We start from the raw sequence: 17,641 nt of genomic DNA, 5'->3' as shown, positions 1-17,641 counted from the left end.
TGCCTGTCAGCTCTGGTATGTTCTCACTGCATTTCCAAGAGCACATACACCAATGTGGTATATTCCAGTGAAAATATCATTAGCACAGACCAGAGCCCATCTCCACAACAGATATCTGATTGATTTGGAAATGGATCTGTTGCAGACACAGTACCCTTTCCCTCAGCCATGCAGGCCTGAACACTTAACAGCTCACATCCCCATGCACACAACTTCCAGCTAGATACATATTGTCAGTATGGAACCATTAGGATGCCCATGACACACACAAGTCACATTGATAGTTTGGCGCTGCAGATCCATCCAGCAAGGCTATATTGTGCCCCAGGGAACAACGACCCGACACTGGCACTAATACTGGCGATGTTCCCACATGGGCAGGGAAAATGGGCAGAGATGAGCTGTACCTGGCGCAGCATTAAAATGTTCACTTGCTGTGCTTACCCCCCAAGAGGCCTGAAACACCCAGTGGGAGTTGTGTAGCTCAGCAGCCCCGTTCAGGGTCAGGTAATGAGACCTGCCCTCACCGTGGTTCCTTGTTTTGGGAATCATACGCCAACTCTTTCCCTAGGGTGCCTAGAAAGTGAGTCAGCCACGTGCACCACACTGGACACCCCCCCACCCCCACGTGTATACCCCCACACCAAGACACTGAGGTGGAATGCCTTTTCTGGTAGCCCAGGCTCTTTGGGTGAAGTCCACCCCTGGGCAGAGAGCTAGCACAAAGGACCACACAGCACTTAGGTTCCACCTGAGCCGTACTGTGAGGACTTAAGGCTTTGCACTGGACCTCTGCACAGGGGTGGTATTTCACCCTTTTCAGGAGAGGGCTGAATGTATCTCTCCTGCCACCCACCAGAGGAGATGAGCAGCCACACTTAGGTGCAGGCTGAACATAAAAAAATAATTCCATCCGTCAGTTAACAAGCCTGCTCCCATTCAGGTCAATAGCAAAACTTACAGTTTCCTTTGCGTAGTTGAGGACATCACAGGTGCCTGTAGCTGAGTGTTCTGCAGCTCTGACAAAGGGAGATTGTCTTGCTGAAGAGCCCGTTTTCCCTAGAAGGGAGCTGATGACCTGGTTGCGCTGTAAGCAAAGCACAGAGAAGCAGATGCTCAGCTGGTGTAAATTGCCATAGTTCCATTGAAGGCAGCTGAGGTCTTTCCTAGTCTCTCCTAGACAGGAAGAGTGCCATGCTCCAGGGCTGCCAGTGTCTGTCAACAAGGGGAAATCAACCAAAGTAGGAACCTATGTGACCAGAGAACTGATTCGTTCTAGGCCAGAGAATAGCATGAGCCGATGGTTTTTGTTTAATATCAGTCATGGGGCACAGTAACCTCTCCTAGGCTGTGATTTTGGGAGTAATAAGACTCAGTGTAAATAGCACTTTTCATGATCTAACCTAACAATTTAGACAACACTCACCAAAAAGTAAAGTAATTAGGATTATCTCCATTTTACAGATAGGGAAACTGAGGCAAGGCCCGATCTTCAAAATTAGGCGTGCACATTAGGCATGCACAAACACACACACCAGGTATTTGTGCATGAGCTGGACATGCAAAAATTCATATACCTGCTTTTGGAAAGCTGTCACTGAGTGTCTAGCCCAGTGGTCACAGCAGCCACTCAGGGTCAAAGCCAGGCATTCCTGATTCCCAGTCTGTGCTCATGGGACTAGATGAAGCTTCTCTGTAAACCAGGGAAGGGTCTTGCCAAGGAAACAACAACTGTAAGGAAAAGTCAGGTGCTGGCCTGGAACTCGGATCCACATGCAAATCTTGCCTCTGCCTCTGACACACTGTGTTGACCTTGAGCAAATCACTTAATGTCTCTGGGCCTGATCCCACTCCACTGAAGTCATAGCAGACTTGCAGAATCAAACCGTCTGTGCCTTAGTTTCCCCAAAGGGACAATGCTTACTTTGTCTTGTCCATTTAGTGTAGAAGCTCTTCAGGGCAAGGACTATCTCTTATGATGTATATATATGGCACCTAACACTATAGGACCTTGGCTGTGCTACTAAACATTACCATAATACAACAGTAATAATAGAAATAAACCAGGCTACACTTTGGTCTGGGATTACACTGGGATTTGCTAGCGCCCACTACAGTTAAACTTGTTAAACCTTTTTCCATTCTAACCCCATGTCAATGTGCTTTCTGAAACACTCCTTCCTGGCTGACATTTCCCAGAGTTTGTTTGGATCATCTGAGCAAAACGTCTTCAGCTGTTTGTGAGTTACAGCACAATGGCTGGGAGGGGGGCGGGGGGGAATGCCACACACACTTTCAGAGAAAAAACAAAAAAGCATTCCACTCAGGAAGCACGGCTGGAGCCTGAAACTTGGACAGGGTGAGCGTGCAGCAAGGACTCTGTGCTTTCCTAAATTGGAAGCAAATTGGTTTTGATTTCACAAAGTTAGGCATGTATGAAAACTGCATACTTAGCATGCGCAAGAGTAAAGCCTTTGTACAGTCTTAACATTGCATTAGCATATTCTTTTCCATTTAATTAAGTAAGTGTTGCAAGTTGTTTTCCCGTTAATTATTTCAGCTACGGACATTATTTTCCCTTTTGGAAAGCAGAGTCTATTTCAGAGGGTTAATAATCCTGCTAGCTCTTCTCTCCCACAAATGCTCACTGATGTTGATAAGGTTCCACTGGCTTTTGTTAGACTGTAGGCTTCTAGTTCATTTATAATTGGAAACATCCTGTACCAAATGTCTCTAGACACACTGATATGATATCCCAGACAGGTAATATCCTCTTTTCCCTCAATGTGTAATTTCACAAAAAGGCCCATTGTCAGCTAGTGTTTAAAGAAAAAAAAAATCTATGTATGCAGACATGTTAGGTACGTGAAGTTGCTTCATATTAGGGATGGGTAAATCCATTCAGACGAAACAAGACACAAGAAGGAATGTGTCAAAGTGGAAGATTGGAATTTGGGACTGCCAGGCTCTACTCCCAGCTCTGCCGCTAATTTGCTATGGGACCTCTTAAATGCCCCCTGACTCGGTTTCCCCATCTAAAATGGGGTTATTATTGGCTGTACCTACCTCACATGGGTGAGGATTAATTCATTTTTGTTAAGCGTGTTGAGTTCCTCAGAGGAAAGGTGCCATACAAATGCAAAGGAGCAGTATTGTTAACTATTGACCACCCACTCTGCTCTCGCAGTGGGGATACAGCTACCCATGTTCCTGAACCAAGTTGAAACTATTCCTCCTCTTCTCAAAGATGTGTCTCTACAGCACTCAAAGGTGTGTTTTCAGCTTGTGCAGGCTTCAGGGCAGGTGATGAACACATTACATACCCAGGGAGACTGGGCAAACTTGTATAGCCCATGCTGGGGCCCAGGCTGCCACAGTTTCACTGCTATGTTTAGCCATAACTAGATTAAAGCTAACATGGGTCTGTCTCTGCTAGCTGTAGTCACACCTCTGATTCAGTGTGGACATACCCAAAGAAATGGGAAGAACAACAATGCAGAGCAGGATTCCATTTACAGTTCAGAATTCTTTGTGGAGCTGAATCTCCAGTCTCCTTTCCACGTTTTTGCTTGCACAAGAGTGAATCTCTTTATGCAGCACGTGGCTATATAGGAGTGATGGGCAAAGCCCAGAGAGTCTGAAGAGGAGGTCAGGCCTGAACAAGCACCCATATATTGGGATACTTTCCCAAAATGTATGCAAGCATCTCAGCTCTGCACAGCGGAGCTGGAAATCTCAGAAGAACAGGCCCCCTCCTGAGATTTTGCTGAGATTTCTGGTACTTTCTTCCAGTTCCAATGAGAACAGATTTTCTCCTATTTTGTTGCTGCCAGTCCTGGCTAGAACCAGGAAAGTCAGAGCTGTGTGAAACGGTTTCTTCTGAACAGCGTACAGTGCACACAAACTCTAAAGAACTTTTGAGGAATCAAGAAGAAGAAGAAGAGACCTCACACTTTACATCTTCAAAGCACTTCACACACACTAAAGCTCTCAGCCTCCCTGAGGGGTCGCTATTATTCTCCCAATTTTACAGATGGAGAAACCAAGGCACAGAGGAGTTTAGGCTGAGATTTGCAAAAATGATCAGTGATTTGGGGTTTCTCAGTTGGGGGAGGTGATCTTGAGAGACCTCAACAGGGTCTGATTTTCAGAAAGTGCTGAGCACCCCTACCCCCCACTTTGAAGCATCTCCGATAAGGCACTCAAAATCACTAGTTGCTTTGGGAAATCTTCACCTGCGTGGCTTGCCCCAAGGCCACACAACAAGTCAGCAGAGCAGATGGAATTTGAACTCAGGTGCCCTTATCCCATAACTCAGTCCTGTATCAGCATCTCTGCCCCAAAAGGGTGTTGGGCTTTGGGACCCTGCACACAGTTCTGAAATCCACACTGATTCGATTTGCCTTGTGACTTACACCCACTTCTGCCTCAACCTCCCGCCCCACCCTGTGCTTATCCATCCATCCCTCGGTCTTCTCTTCTCTCTCTCACCTACACCATTTGTCTTTCCATTAAATTCGTGTGCAGCCTAAGGTAAACATTAAGCCTGGGACCCCACACGGGGTCAAAGGCTAGCATATGAATTTACTGCACTGTCTCTATTCCCCCCTGGGGAGCCTTTGCTGAGTCCTGATAAAGATATCTGAAACAAGATGCTAATGCTGGATTATCCGGGTAATCTCCCTGAGTTATTTCCTTGGCTTTCTTGGTTATAAATAATGAATTAGGCCTTTACTTATTATTTCTCCTGCCCTGTGGGGTCGCTGCGAGTCTCAGGAAAGAATACAGATTTAAGAATATTAGATCCATTTATTAATATCAATTTCTGCCAATGCTGCATGAGGGACATTGCTCTCTCAGCACTGGGCCATCGATACAATGAAATGGCAGGGTCGGTAACAGTCTGGATCTAATAGCTAAGAACTGGCCTGGGTCTCACTCACCATCCCCATAAATTGGATTTTAAAAGGCAGACGGGTGCATCGTAAGTAGAAATAGATTCAGGTGCCAGCTTTGATTTCATTCCCGTTCCTGAGTGTTTGTGAAATTAGAGTTTCCCCTGGCTTCCTCCACACATCTGGCAGCGCAGTTTAGCCCCAGTCTCAGGCACCCCTGTTACCCCCATACTGGGTCCCCAAAGCAGTGCTGCCAGTGCACCTTAACCATTTCACTCCTGCCTTCCACTTCTGCTACTGGTTTTTCTTTGTAGCGTAGACATATGCTCAGCCTCTTGAAGGTACCAGGCAGTGCTAAGCGCACTTATAGAATAATATTTCCTTTCCCTTTGTTTGTCCTGTCTGTTTGAACTGGAAGATCTTCCCAGCAAGGACTGTCAGTCTCTCACTGTGTTCGTACAGTGGCTCGGGCAGTGGAGCCCTGATCTCAAGTGGGGCCTCTCAGTTCTACTGTCATCATAACAATATATTACCAAAAACTGCATCAACAATTGATAACCTCACGGATGCTTGAAGGCTATTCCCGATATAATGGGATTACAATGGGCAGCCTAGCAGCTTTCTGAACCAATGAGAGAAATCCAGACATACTCTCAGTCAGTTAAAAAGGACACAGAGTTCCTTACAGGGGCAAGCCAAACCGGCTTAAGCCAGGTTTAAAAAATAAAAACCAATGTAAGAGTGTCCACACACAAAGTTTCACCAATCGAACTAAAGTCACCCTTCCAGTTACTGCAGCGTTGTATAGACCAGATCTCACTCTAATTCCTACTGATGATGTCTTTCTGCTATCAACCAGGACCACAAATGGCACTTTTTACAGCCCTGGCTGAGTCCCCTTAGCAGATGGTCACCAGACTGTGTTAAATGGACCCAGCCTTTGTATCCCAAGTGTACCCAAGCAACTGGGTCTGGACAGATTCAAGCACTGGCTCTGGGTCTCTAGGGCCTTGGCTACACTGGCGCTTCACAGTGCTGCAACTTTCTCGCTCAGGGGGGTGAAAAAACACCCCCCTGAGTGCAGCAAGTTACAGCGCTGTAAAGCGCCAGTGTAAACAGTGCCCCAGCTAATCCACACGGGGAGGTGGAGTACCTGCTGCGCTGGGAGAGTTCTCTCCCAGCGCTGACGCCGCGACCACACTCGCACTTCAAAGCGCTGCCGCAGGAGCGCTTTGAAGTTGCAAGTGTAGCCATACCCTAGGGCACACTCCCGAGTCCCAGGTGCAGACTCTGTGTCTGAAACCTTTCCTCAGGAGGTTGGGACCTTGCAGTCCAGTTGCCTAGGCCCCACCCTCAAGACAAGCGCAAGTCCTCCCAAGCCTGCCCAGTCACTTATGCATGCTCTCCCCCTCCCCCCCGCAACCCCACCCCAGAGCTCCACGCTGGTTTACAGTGCAACTCTGGGGGGACATGTGGCAGGTAAAGTAAGGAACACGGGCTTGGCGAAAAAGCTTCTCAACCACACCCGCTTTACTCTCACACAGCAGGAGCATTACAGAGGCAGGGAAAACAATGCCTGAATGCAATCCCCTCCTCAGAGTCCCCACCATTTGAGAGAGTCCTTTGTGTTGGTCAGTGTCATTGGGAGAAGACAGAGCCCCACCTGCCCCCACTCTTCCAGCTGAGACTTCTGTTTCTGGTAATGGACTGACTCTCTTGCTCAGCTTGTCACTTTTAAAAGCAGCCTTTGACACCCTAGTACTTGTGTCTCCTCTTCTGCTGGAAATTTCCCAGGCTCCAAATCCCCTGCAGGATTGCTCGGGAAAGAATTGATTACAAGTTGATGGTTCTGCTAGGGAGCAACCCCATTGTTCTACCTGGGCAGAGCTATTCAGTGTTGTCGACTCTTTCATTGTGTTGTCAAGCCTCTCCAGACAACTTCTCACTACATTCCAGGCCCCTGCTATCAAGTTTTAATCTAATTCACGACTGTTACAATCATAAATGCTATTCATAAAACAAAAAGGGAATTCATGAGCTGACAGAGACATATTCCCCAAACTGCCACAGCACAAACATGCATTCTCTCACCGGCTTCCAAAACCCTCCCTGGGCCATGAAAACGAAACTTCCCTCTCTCTCTTAGCCCTCATCTACACTACGAGTTTAGGTCGAATTTAGCAGCGTTAGATCGATTTAACCCTGCACCCGGCCATACGACGAAGCCATTTTTGTTGACATAAGGGCTCTTAAAATCAACTTTTGTACTCCTCCCTGACAAGGGGATTAGCGCTGAAATCCACCTTGCTGATTGAATTTGGGGTAATGTGGACACAAATTAACGGTATTGGCCTCCGGGAGCTATCCCAGCGTGCTCCGTTGTGACCACTCTGGACAGCACTCTCAACTCAGATGCACTGGCCAGGTAGACAGGAAAAGCGCCATGAAGTTTTGAATTTCATTTCCTGTTTGACCAGCGTGGCAAGCTCAGAGGTGACCATACAGCTCTCATCAGCAGAGGTGACCATGGAGTCCCAGAATCACAAAAGAGCTTCAACATGGACCAAATGGGAGGTACTGGATCTGATCATAGAATCTCAGGGTTGGAAGGGACCTCAGGAGGTCATCTAGTCCAATCCCCTGCTCAAAGCAGGACCAAACCCAACTAAATCATCCCAGCCAGGGCTTTGTCAAGCCTGACCTTAAAAACCTCGAAGGAAGGAGATTCCACCACCTCCCTAGGTAACCCATTCCAGTTCTTCACCACCCTACTAGTGAAAAAGTTTTTCCTAATGTCCAACCTAAACCTCCCCCCTCTGCAACTTGAGACCATTACTCCTTGTTCTGTCATCTGCTACCACTGAGAACAGTCTAGATCCATCCTCTTTGGAACCCCCTTTCAGGTAGTTGAAAGCAGCTATCAAATCCCCCCTCATTCTTCTCTTCTGCAGACTAAGCAATCCCAGTTCCCTCAGCCTCTCCTCATAAGTCATGTGCTCCAGCCCCCTAATCATTTTTGTTGCCCTCTGCTGGACTCTCTCCAATTTATCCACATCCTTCTTGTAGTGTGGGGCCCAAAACTGACACAGTACTCCAGATGAGGCCTCACCAGTGCTGAATAGAGGGGAATGATCACATCCCTCGATCTGCTGGAAATGCCCCTACTTATACAACCCAAAATGCCATTAGCCTTCTTGGCAACAAGGGCACACTGTTGACTGATCGCTGTATGGGGAGAGGAATCCGTGCTATCAGAACTCCACTCCACCCCAGAGGACTGCCCAAGCAACAGAAAGCTGGCATTCAATAAGTTTTGAAGTGCAGTGTGGCCTTGTCCTTCCCTTCTCCCCTTCTTCACCACCTCACCCCGTGCTTCCCTCCTCCCCCACCCCTCCCGGGCTACCTTGGCAGTTATCTCCCCATTTGTGTGACAAATTAATAAAGAATGCATGAATTTGAAACAACAATGACTTTATTGCCTCTGCAAGTGGTGATCAAATGCGGGAGGGGAGGGCGGTTGGCTTACAGGGAAGTAGAGTGAACCAAGGGGTCGGGGTTTTATTAGGATATAGATATTCAGGCCTGTCTGCAAAGGCCTATACTTTAAGAATTTAGGTGTATTCTTATCACTTAGCTAGTTATAGAGGTATAAAAGAAAGAATCAAAATCACTGTCTGCCAGTGTAAGGACCTTCTCTTACTGTGACAGTCTGAGGCCCTGTTCTTAGGCTAAGCCTTTGGCTAAGCAGCAGAGGCCAGCCATAAGCTGGGAAGTGTATGGTCACATTCTTACATTCCAAACTAGTCACATTGAAATAAGGTGCTTTTGGGCTGTTAGGAATACTATCCTGTCCTGATATTCCTATCACCTCCAGAGAAAGGAAAGAGCCTAGATGATGTAAAAGGAAACTTAGTTTGATAGCATCCTGTCTGGCAAGAACTCACTTATCAATAGATGGGATGTGAAATCTTCATTTCTGTATTGTTCTATCACTGTAGTCTCCACTTCCCTATTGTTTGTCTGTATAATCTCTGTCTGGTTCTGAGATTGTTTCTGTCTACTGTATAATTAATTTTGTTGGGTGTCAACCAATTAAGGTAGCCTAACAGTTTTCATCAAGGAGAAACAAACAGAAATTTCACACCATAGCCTGGTCAGTCATGAAACTGTTTTTCAAAGCTTCTCTGATGCGCACCGCACCCTGCTGTGCTCTTCTAACCACCCTGGTGTCTGGCTGCACGTAATCAGCAGCCAGGCAATTTGCCTCAACCTCCCACCCCGCCATAAACATCTCCCCCTTACTCTCACAGATATTGTGGAGCACACAGCAAGCAGTAATAACGATGGGAATACTGGTTTCGCTGAGGTCTAACCGAGTCAGTAAACTGCGCCAGCGTGCTTTTAAATGTCCAAATGCACATTCTACCACCATTCTGCACTTGCTCAGCCTATAGTTGAACTTCTCCTTACTACTGTCCAGGCTTCATGAGCCATGGGAGCAAGGGGTAGCCTGGGGTAGGTGCGACCGCGCGGTGCTGCCTACTGGGAGAGCAGGCTGAGGCAGAAGCCTCCAGCTCGCATGATATTCCAGGCAGGACTGAATCTCCATGAGATGAAAGTTAAAGAAGAGGATGACCTGGAGTCATTCCCATTTATGTCCAGGCATCCCTGACCGACCTCACCGAGGTCTGCCAGGAGCATCCATGTCTCCCCAGGCGCCCCGACCAACCTCACCGAGGTCGGCCAGGAGCACCCAGGAGACAATGACGACGACAGCTAGGAGTCATACTGCACCGTCTGCTGCCGCAAAGGCAAGGAGCTGCTGCTGTGTAGCAATGCAGTACCATGTCTGCCAGCAGCACCCAGGAGACGTACGGTGACGGTGAGCTGAGTGGGCTCCATGCTTGCCGTGGTATGTCATCTGCACAGGTAACCCAGGAAAAAAAGCAAGAAATGATTGTTTGCCATTGCTTTCAAGGAGGGAACGGGGCCTGATGACATGTATCCAGAACCACTCGCGACAATGTTTTTGCCCCATCAGGCATTGGGAGCTCAACCCAGAATTCCAATGGGCAGCGGAAACTGCGGGAACTGTGGGATAGCTACCCACAGTGCAACGCTCTGAAAGTCGACGCTAGCCTTGGTACTGTGGACGCACACCACCAAGTTAATGCGCTTAGTGGGGACACACACAATTGACTGTATAAAATCAACTTCTATAAAATCGACCTAATTTTGTAGTGTAGACATACCCTTAGGGTACAGTTACACTGGAGATGAAAGTGTAATTCCCAGCTCAAGGAGACATTCCCATGCTACCTCTGCTCGAGCTAACATGCTAAAAATGGAAATATAACCATGGCAGCATGAGTGGTGGGAGGACTACCCACCCTGAGTACAATCCCATCTGAAATCCCAGGTGCGCTCTCAGGCAGCTAGCCCATTCTGCCGTTCATGCCACCATGGTTACACTTCTATTTCCAGCACACTGGCTCAATCAGAGCTAGTACAGGTGTGTCTACTGGAGCTGGGAATTTCACCGCCATCTCCACTACAGCTGGGTCCCTCCAGGTCAAAGTTGAGGCACACTGTTGGGAGAGTGCAGGGGGAGCTGCAGCTGCAGCCAGTGCTGTCCCCGTCCCATGAACTTCAGTCTCCAGAGAGGTCAGGCAGGCACCCATTCCCAGCGCCAAATGTTCGCTAACTAGCTTCTGAGAAAATGCCATAAGATGGCATGAAGAAATGCTGCCTTCTGACATGCTGGAACAACGGCTCTGCCATGGCAATAGCTTGGCCTGCCCTAGGAGTCAGACAATCCCTGTTTTTAACAGAATTACAATGCAACAGGTTTTTAGATGCTTCTTGAACCTTCATAGTCTGAAGATATGATCTGTTTTCTTCCACTTGAATGTAGTTTCACACACACAGTGTCCCTCTTAACCCACTACCACCTTTCCAGTTGCATCATCACAACCATAGCTTCATTTGCAGTCGTGGCACTTTTAACTTGCAGGCAAAGAGGGGATGTGAGTCAATAGCACTGAAGGCAAATCTAAAAGAATCAGGATGGGCACGCCCTACATGAGCCCCCTTTGCAATAGGCAAAGAAATAGTGACTGGAGTTCCTCTCCAGCAGCAATATCCCAGTGTAGATTTCAAATGCCTCCGGCATTTAGAGCCACCTTCTCATTCATGCTATGAGAGCTCAGAAAGCTGAGATTGTGACAGGGCCCGGTTTTCGCCTGGCATCAGCTGGGATGAGGGATTGTGGATCTTCGATGTGCTTCATGCCCTTGAGAAATCTTCTGGGGCAATGGGAATGCCCGATCAGCTAGCATGCTGGAATCAGGAAATGAAACTTTTTTTGCTTCACCTATTGGCCTCTTGCTTTCCTTCTTCTGCCTCATGCTAGCTGCTTTCAGCTCCCATGGGGGAACCCAGGCCCACCCTCTCCACCAGGTTCAAATGCACGGCCCGATGTAAGCAGCTACGTCCTACACCGCCAAAGGGCTATTCTGCTGCCACCCTGGATCACTCCTTCTTTCCCAACAGGTAACAGACCTACATTAAATAACTGGAATCACAGATAAGTCTCAGACCTTCTGAGAATCCCCAGTCTCTTCCCTTCGGGTTTGGCTCCATCTCTATAACCAGGCAACAGGGGGTGCAGATAGATCTATTCACCCCCACTGTCTGCTACCCTACTGAGTAGGCCTGCTCTCTGGCCTTTTGAACTCCTCCTCCAAGCCATGCATGCTTCACAGGTGTGGCGGGGTTGGGCTACCTGGGTACAGAGCAACTGCTTAACCCTCTCCTTACTGCTAGAGGGTTTGTATACTCTGTCACAGGGCAAAAGAGGTGTGTTTGTCAGTCAAGCTAGCTTAACTCAATTAAATCCCCATTAATACCTGTGTGGATGCAATTTAACACCATTAGGAATGCATGAGCTGGCTGCTGTGTGGTATGCTCCTGAGGTCTCCTGGGCAGCAGGAGGAATCAGCCATTCAGAGGGAAGGTGGCACAAGAGAAAGAAAGAAAATTCTTCAGATCAGCTCTACACGTCAGTGGCAGCCAATGAGAACATTTCAAAGCTGATGTTGAACTGCCATAGCTTGGGAGGAACAAGAATCCTTGCTGCTGCTCCTGTTGAATTTTGTATAAACAGAGTAATCCCAGAGGCCCGTGAAGAGCCTACTCCAGAGCTTAGACACACACAAGCAAGCAGCTGGCTGTCCATGCGCTCGGGAGGATGGAAAGCCTGAGCCTTGCAATACTTCTGAGGCAGTTAAAAAAGGGAGAGGAATTTCCTAGACGTGTGCTGAAAATGATGTGTGAAGGCTCAAGCTATAAGCCCATGTAGCCCACTAGTCAGTCTGTGTTACACATCCCTGCCGTGATGCACAGAGCATGTGAGTCTGCTACAGCAACCAGCTACGGAGCCTGGCTCTTCAGCTCAGGCTGGAGTCACTTCTGCTTTTACCCCTGGAGGGCTCCAGTTCAGTCCCCAGTGGGGTAGCTGAGATGGTGGCTGCCCCATCCATAGCTTTCCCAGGTTGCAGCTGTTGTGGGTTGGGTTAAATCTTGTTATGGTTGGGCATTACCACCAGAGCCGGCGCTAGGCATAAGCAGACTAACCAATTGCTTAGGGCCCAAAGTAGCTCAAGGGGCCCCCCGTTAATTATTAGTATGTATTGGGGGGAATATTTCTGCATAGGGCCCTCAATAGGCTAGTGCCGGCACTGGTTACCACCACCCTTCATTCAGGATTAATGCAAAGAAGTGATTGAAATAATGTATGCAGTGTTGTTGTAGCTGTGTCAGTCCAGGATATTAGAGAGACAAGGTGGGTGAGGTAATAGAGCTCTGAGTAACCTCGAAAACTTGTCTCTCTCCCCAGCAGAAGTTGGTCCAATAAAAGATATTACCTCACCCTCCCTGTCTCACTGAATTAATAGCGGTCTCCAAACCCCAAACACAGGCACGAGTCTCTGCTCAAAACAAAGGTGAATGCAAGGCTGCCCAGACATAGGAACAACCTGGGCAGAGGGGTTTGCTGAGCATTGACTGATGGGAAAGGTGAGGGGTAGGGTGTAAAAGAAGCAGGACTGGAGACAGCACACAGAGAGACTCACTCTGGACAAGCCTGGTGTATGACCCCGAGAGAACCCTAGGGAAGGGGCTTTGGGGTGTAGGGCTGGCTAAAGATGCTTGGGGCTGTAAGCAATGAAACAGTTTGGTTCCTCTTGTGTCAACAGGACTTTGTACATTCCTTGTAAATAAACACGATTGCATCAAAGAAAATACCTGGCTGTAGCATCGATTTCTCCTCCTAATTGGAACAACCCACAACATCCTGACATTGACTAGCTGTTTGGGTTAAAAGGGGTGGGTAACAGTCACAACTGCTCAGGTACAGGAACAAATGAGGGTACCTGCCAAGTTTTCTCTAGTCTCTATGGGTATGTCGACATTGCAGTTAAAAACCTGCGGCTGGCCCATGCCAGCTGACTTGGGCTCATGGGGCTCGGTCTAAGGGGCTGTCTAATTGCAGTGTAGACATTCAGGGTATGTCTACACTAAGAAATTAGGTTGAATTTATAGAAGTCGTTTTTTCAGAAATCGTTTTTATACAGTCGATTGTGTGTGTCCCCACGCAAAATGCTCTAAGTGCATTAAGTCCTCAGTACTGTGGATGCTAGCGTCGATTTCCAGAGCGTTGCACTGTGGGTAGCTATCCCACAGTTCCCGCAGTCTCAGCTGCCCATTGGAATTCTGGGTTGAGATCCCAATGCCTGATGGAGCAAAAACAGTGTTGCGGGTGGTTCTAGGTACGAGTTGTCAAGCCCACCTCTCCCTCCCTTCCTCCCTCCATGAAAGCAACGGCAGACAATCATTTTGTGCCTTTTTTCCTGGGTTACCTGAGCAGACGCCATACCATGGCAAGCATGGAGTCTGCTCAGCTGACCGTCACCGTACGTCTCCTGGGTGCTGGCAGACGTGGGACTGCATTGCTACACAGCAGCAGACAGTGCATTACAATTGGTAGCCATCGTCGTCGTATTCCTGGGTGCTCTTTTAGCCAACCTCGGTGAGGTCAATCATGGGCAGACATGGGTGTGACTCAGCCAGGTCATTCCCATTTTCTGCCGAGCAACCAAGAGATGACGATGGCTAGCAGTCGTACTGCACTGTCTGCTGCTGGCCTAAGATGTAAAAGATAGATGAAGTGGATCAAAACAAGAAATTGACCCGATTTATTTTGTGAAATCAACGGCCTGCTAAACCCAGGGCTTTGAGTTCAATCCTTGAGGGGGCCATTCTGTGTTACAGTTGTTTGTATTTCTCCTTGATGCAAAGCCACCCCTTCTGTTGATTTTAATTCCCTGTAAGCCATGTCGTCAGTCGCCCCTCCCTCCATCAGAGAAACAGCAGACAATTGTTTTGTGCAAAACCAGGCGAAGAGGCAACGGCAGCACGGTGACGAGAGTGATGAGGACATAGACATGGTCATAGACTTCTCACAAAGTAGGGGCTGGGCAATGTGCCCTGGAAATGTGCACATCATGCTGATGAGCTCTGCATGGTCACCTGTGTTGATCAGCTCGCCACACTGGCCAAACAGGAAATGAAATTCAAAAGTTCGCAGGCCTTTTCCTGTCTACCTGGCCAGTGCATCTGAGTTGAGAGTGCTGTCCAGAGCGGTCACAATGGAGCATTCTGGGATAGCTCCCGGAGGCCAATACTGTCAAATTGCGCCCACACTGCCCCAAATTAGACCCGGCAAGGCCGATTTCAGTGCTAATCCCCTCATCAGAGGCAGGGGCGGCTCTAGAAATCGGGCTGCCCCAAGCAGCGCGGAGCGCTGCGCCGCCCTTCCCCGGTCCCGCGGCGGGTCCCCTCTTCCCGCGGCTCCGGTTGAGCTCCTGCCGGCATGCTTGCGGCAGGTCCACTGGAGCCCGGGACGAGCGGACCTGCCGCAGTCATGCCTGCGGGAGCTCAACCGGAGCCGCGGGAAGACGGGACCCGCCACAGTCATGCCTGCGGCAGGTCCGCTTGTCCCGGGCTCCGGTGGACCTGCCGCAGGCATGCCGGCGGGAGCTCCACGGGAGCCAAATGCCGCCCCCCCGGGAAACGGCCGCCCCAAGCGCCTGCTTGGCGCGCTGGTGTCTAGAGCCACCCCTGATCAGAGGTGGAGTAATGAAATCAATTTAAAGAGCCCTTTAACTTGAAAAAAAGGGCTTCGTTGTGTGGACGGGTCCAGGGTTAAATTGAGGTAACGCTACTAAATTCGACCTAAAGTCGTAGTGTAGACCAGGCGTCAGGCTTTGGCTGGAGCCTGGGCTCTAAGACCCTGCAAGGTGTGAAGGTCCCAGAGCTCAGGCTGCAGCCCAAGCCAGAATTAAACAGCCCCTTAGACTGAGCCCTGCAAGCCCAAGTCAGCTGGCATGGGCCAGCCACGGGTGTCTAATTGCAAAGTAGACATACCCTATGACTTTCTCGGCTCTCACAAGCTATGCCAGGTCAGGTCTAGTCCAGGTGAAACTTCCAGAGAAAACCCAGGATGCTGGAAGGAGGTGGTACTGGCAATTGAGTTGGTGGCACTCCCCTTTCTGAGTCAGAACCCAATCAATGCATCCACATGGTGCTGGAGTGCTATCTATCAGATGCAACTGTGTTCCCAGTGGTATTGTGGTAATTAACAATGTCATTAAAAGGGTCACAGCACTTTCCACAAAAATGGGGATAGTAATTGCATCTTGGTAAAATTCCAAATTGGGTAGTTATAGCCACTCTACATAAATACCCCCTGCTGCTTCAACTGGCTGAAGTATTTTTCCCTTCCAGCCCTAAAGTGTTTTGTTGTGTTACTGTGTTCCACCTCAAATGTGGCTGCAATTTAGTAGTGGTTGAAATGGCTTATATGAAGGAATGAAAGTTACCTATATCGATGTGATATTAATTCATCATACCTTGTGCATTACAACCTGCAGTGACTTCTTCCTACCAGTTGGAGGTGCAACTTTAAATGAGAAGAGATGAGGAGCAAAATGGTGATTTTAAGAACCAAGTTTAGGTTTCAAAGAGAAGAGTTCAATATGAGAAATTAGAGCAGCAAAGTGAAAGTTAAAAGCAGCATTAAGGCACAGCATTACCATCTGTCACCAACTAGTCCTGCATCCTTTTTATACAGTGGCTGCACCAATAAATTATTTACCAATGAATGCAATTTTAAAAAAATGCAGGAAATTGCTCAGATTATATCTCTGAGCATTTAAAATCCTGACACTGGAAGACAACCACATTAATAATAAAAAAATAATATTAATATTTTGCTCTTCTCCAGCATTTTTCATCTGAGGATCTCAAAGCAATTTACTAATTTTAGCTAAGTGAGCATCACAAAACCCCCACAACAAAGTAGGTAAGAGATGAAGTCCCTTCATTAACCACTGAAATGCAGACACTTCTGGGGTAGAATGCAGCAGCTCTTTAACACAATGCAACACTACGGAATGCCTTATGGCAGGATGGGAAGGTGATTACAATGATTATTATTTAACATGTACATTGCAGTAGCGCCTAGAAGCTAATCAATTTGAGACACACACACCCCTCCTCATTCTGGGGGCTGCACAAACATACAGAAAATGATGATCCCTGCCCCAAAAACATGACATAAGAGGTGGATGAAACAAACAAGTGGGTTGGGGTTAGGAGTAGGGGCAGACAAAACAAATAGGATGTGTGCTATTCTTAACCAATCGAAAGCCATAATCACAACTCAGCACCAGCCTGGCTGTATTGGGGTGCACATTACTGTGTGCAGAATGCTGTATGAAGAAGAGCTGAATCGTCTGGGTCTGTGGTACCTACATCTCACCTCAGGGATGGATAGAGGCAGCTCCTTGGCATCCAGGGCCCAGACACAACAGAGAAGCAGGGTAGTAGGTGGCAGAATGGATGATTTGCTATCAAGCAGCTGGCTTACACTCAGCCACTTCACTTGGGAGGCAGATCAAGGAGGCCTCAAGATCAGGAGGAAGACATAGGAGTCTAGCCCAGGTGAGGGATGCTGGACTGGGCAGATTAGATTCTGTTCAGGGAAGCCTGGAGTTGTGGTGCATCTAGGCCCCATTAAATAGCCATATACCACTCCAGACTCCACCTCCTTCTGGCTGGTGGAGTGGGTGAGAACAGCCATGGTGGCTGAGAGGGAGTAAAGAGCCAATGCTCCATCCAGGAAGGAGAGGGAGTTGCCCAGGCAGGAGATGAAGAGCCTCTTGTCTGTGGTGATGTATACACACGTAGAAACATTAAGAGCTCAGTGACTGTCCTCCAGTGCCCTGCATGTGGCAGAAGGCTCTCCATTTCCTCAGAGCTAAAGAAACCCTCCCACAACTTCTTCCTTTCAAACCCAAGAGCTCCAGCTCTCTGCCTGCCTCTTCCCCCTTCTGTTCAAGACCAGGAAGGTGCTGGGATGCATTGTGACTGCCCTGAACTCTGACCAGAAGACAGGCCTGTGTCACAGAAAAGCCAGGGTTTGCTATTTGTTTGCCCTACTGGGAGATCCTCCCTTGTTTTTCTCTTACTCTCACACTAACACATGGGAGCTGCACAGATCTCAGGGAGTCTTGAAACATAGGGCATAGCAAATCTTCAAAAACAATGAGTTCCCAGGTAGGCCGGAGGGGAAAATAGCAAGTCTGCTTAAAGGTTCATATTTATTCTTTAAAAATAACAACCTC

The 17,641-nt window shown here is 48.3% G+C and overlaps 1 long non-coding RNA gene across 1 annotated transcript in view; it reads right to left on the bottom strand.

The window, feature by feature from the left end:
* Positions 1 to 967: 967 nt before the first annotated feature.
* Positions 968 to 17,641, bottom strand: part of LOC120372760 — a 53,901-nt gene continuing 37,227 nt past the window's right edge. Inside the window, exon 4 of the long non-coding RNA XR_005585175.1 lies at positions 968 to 1,087. This is a non-coding gene — a long non-coding RNA (uncharacterized LOC120372760). The remainder of the gene's footprint in view (positions 1,088 to 17,641) is intronic.

The sequence above is a fragment of the Mauremys reevesii genome, linkage group 10 (assembly GCF_016161935.1).
Source record: "Mauremys reevesii isolate NIE-2019 linkage group 10, ASM1616193v1, whole genome shotgun sequence".
In the NCBI taxonomy this organism is placed as follows: domain Eukaryota; kingdom Metazoa; phylum Chordata; order Testudines; family Geoemydidae; genus Mauremys; species Mauremys reevesii.
This window is presented reverse-complemented; position numbering and strand designations above follow the sequence as displayed.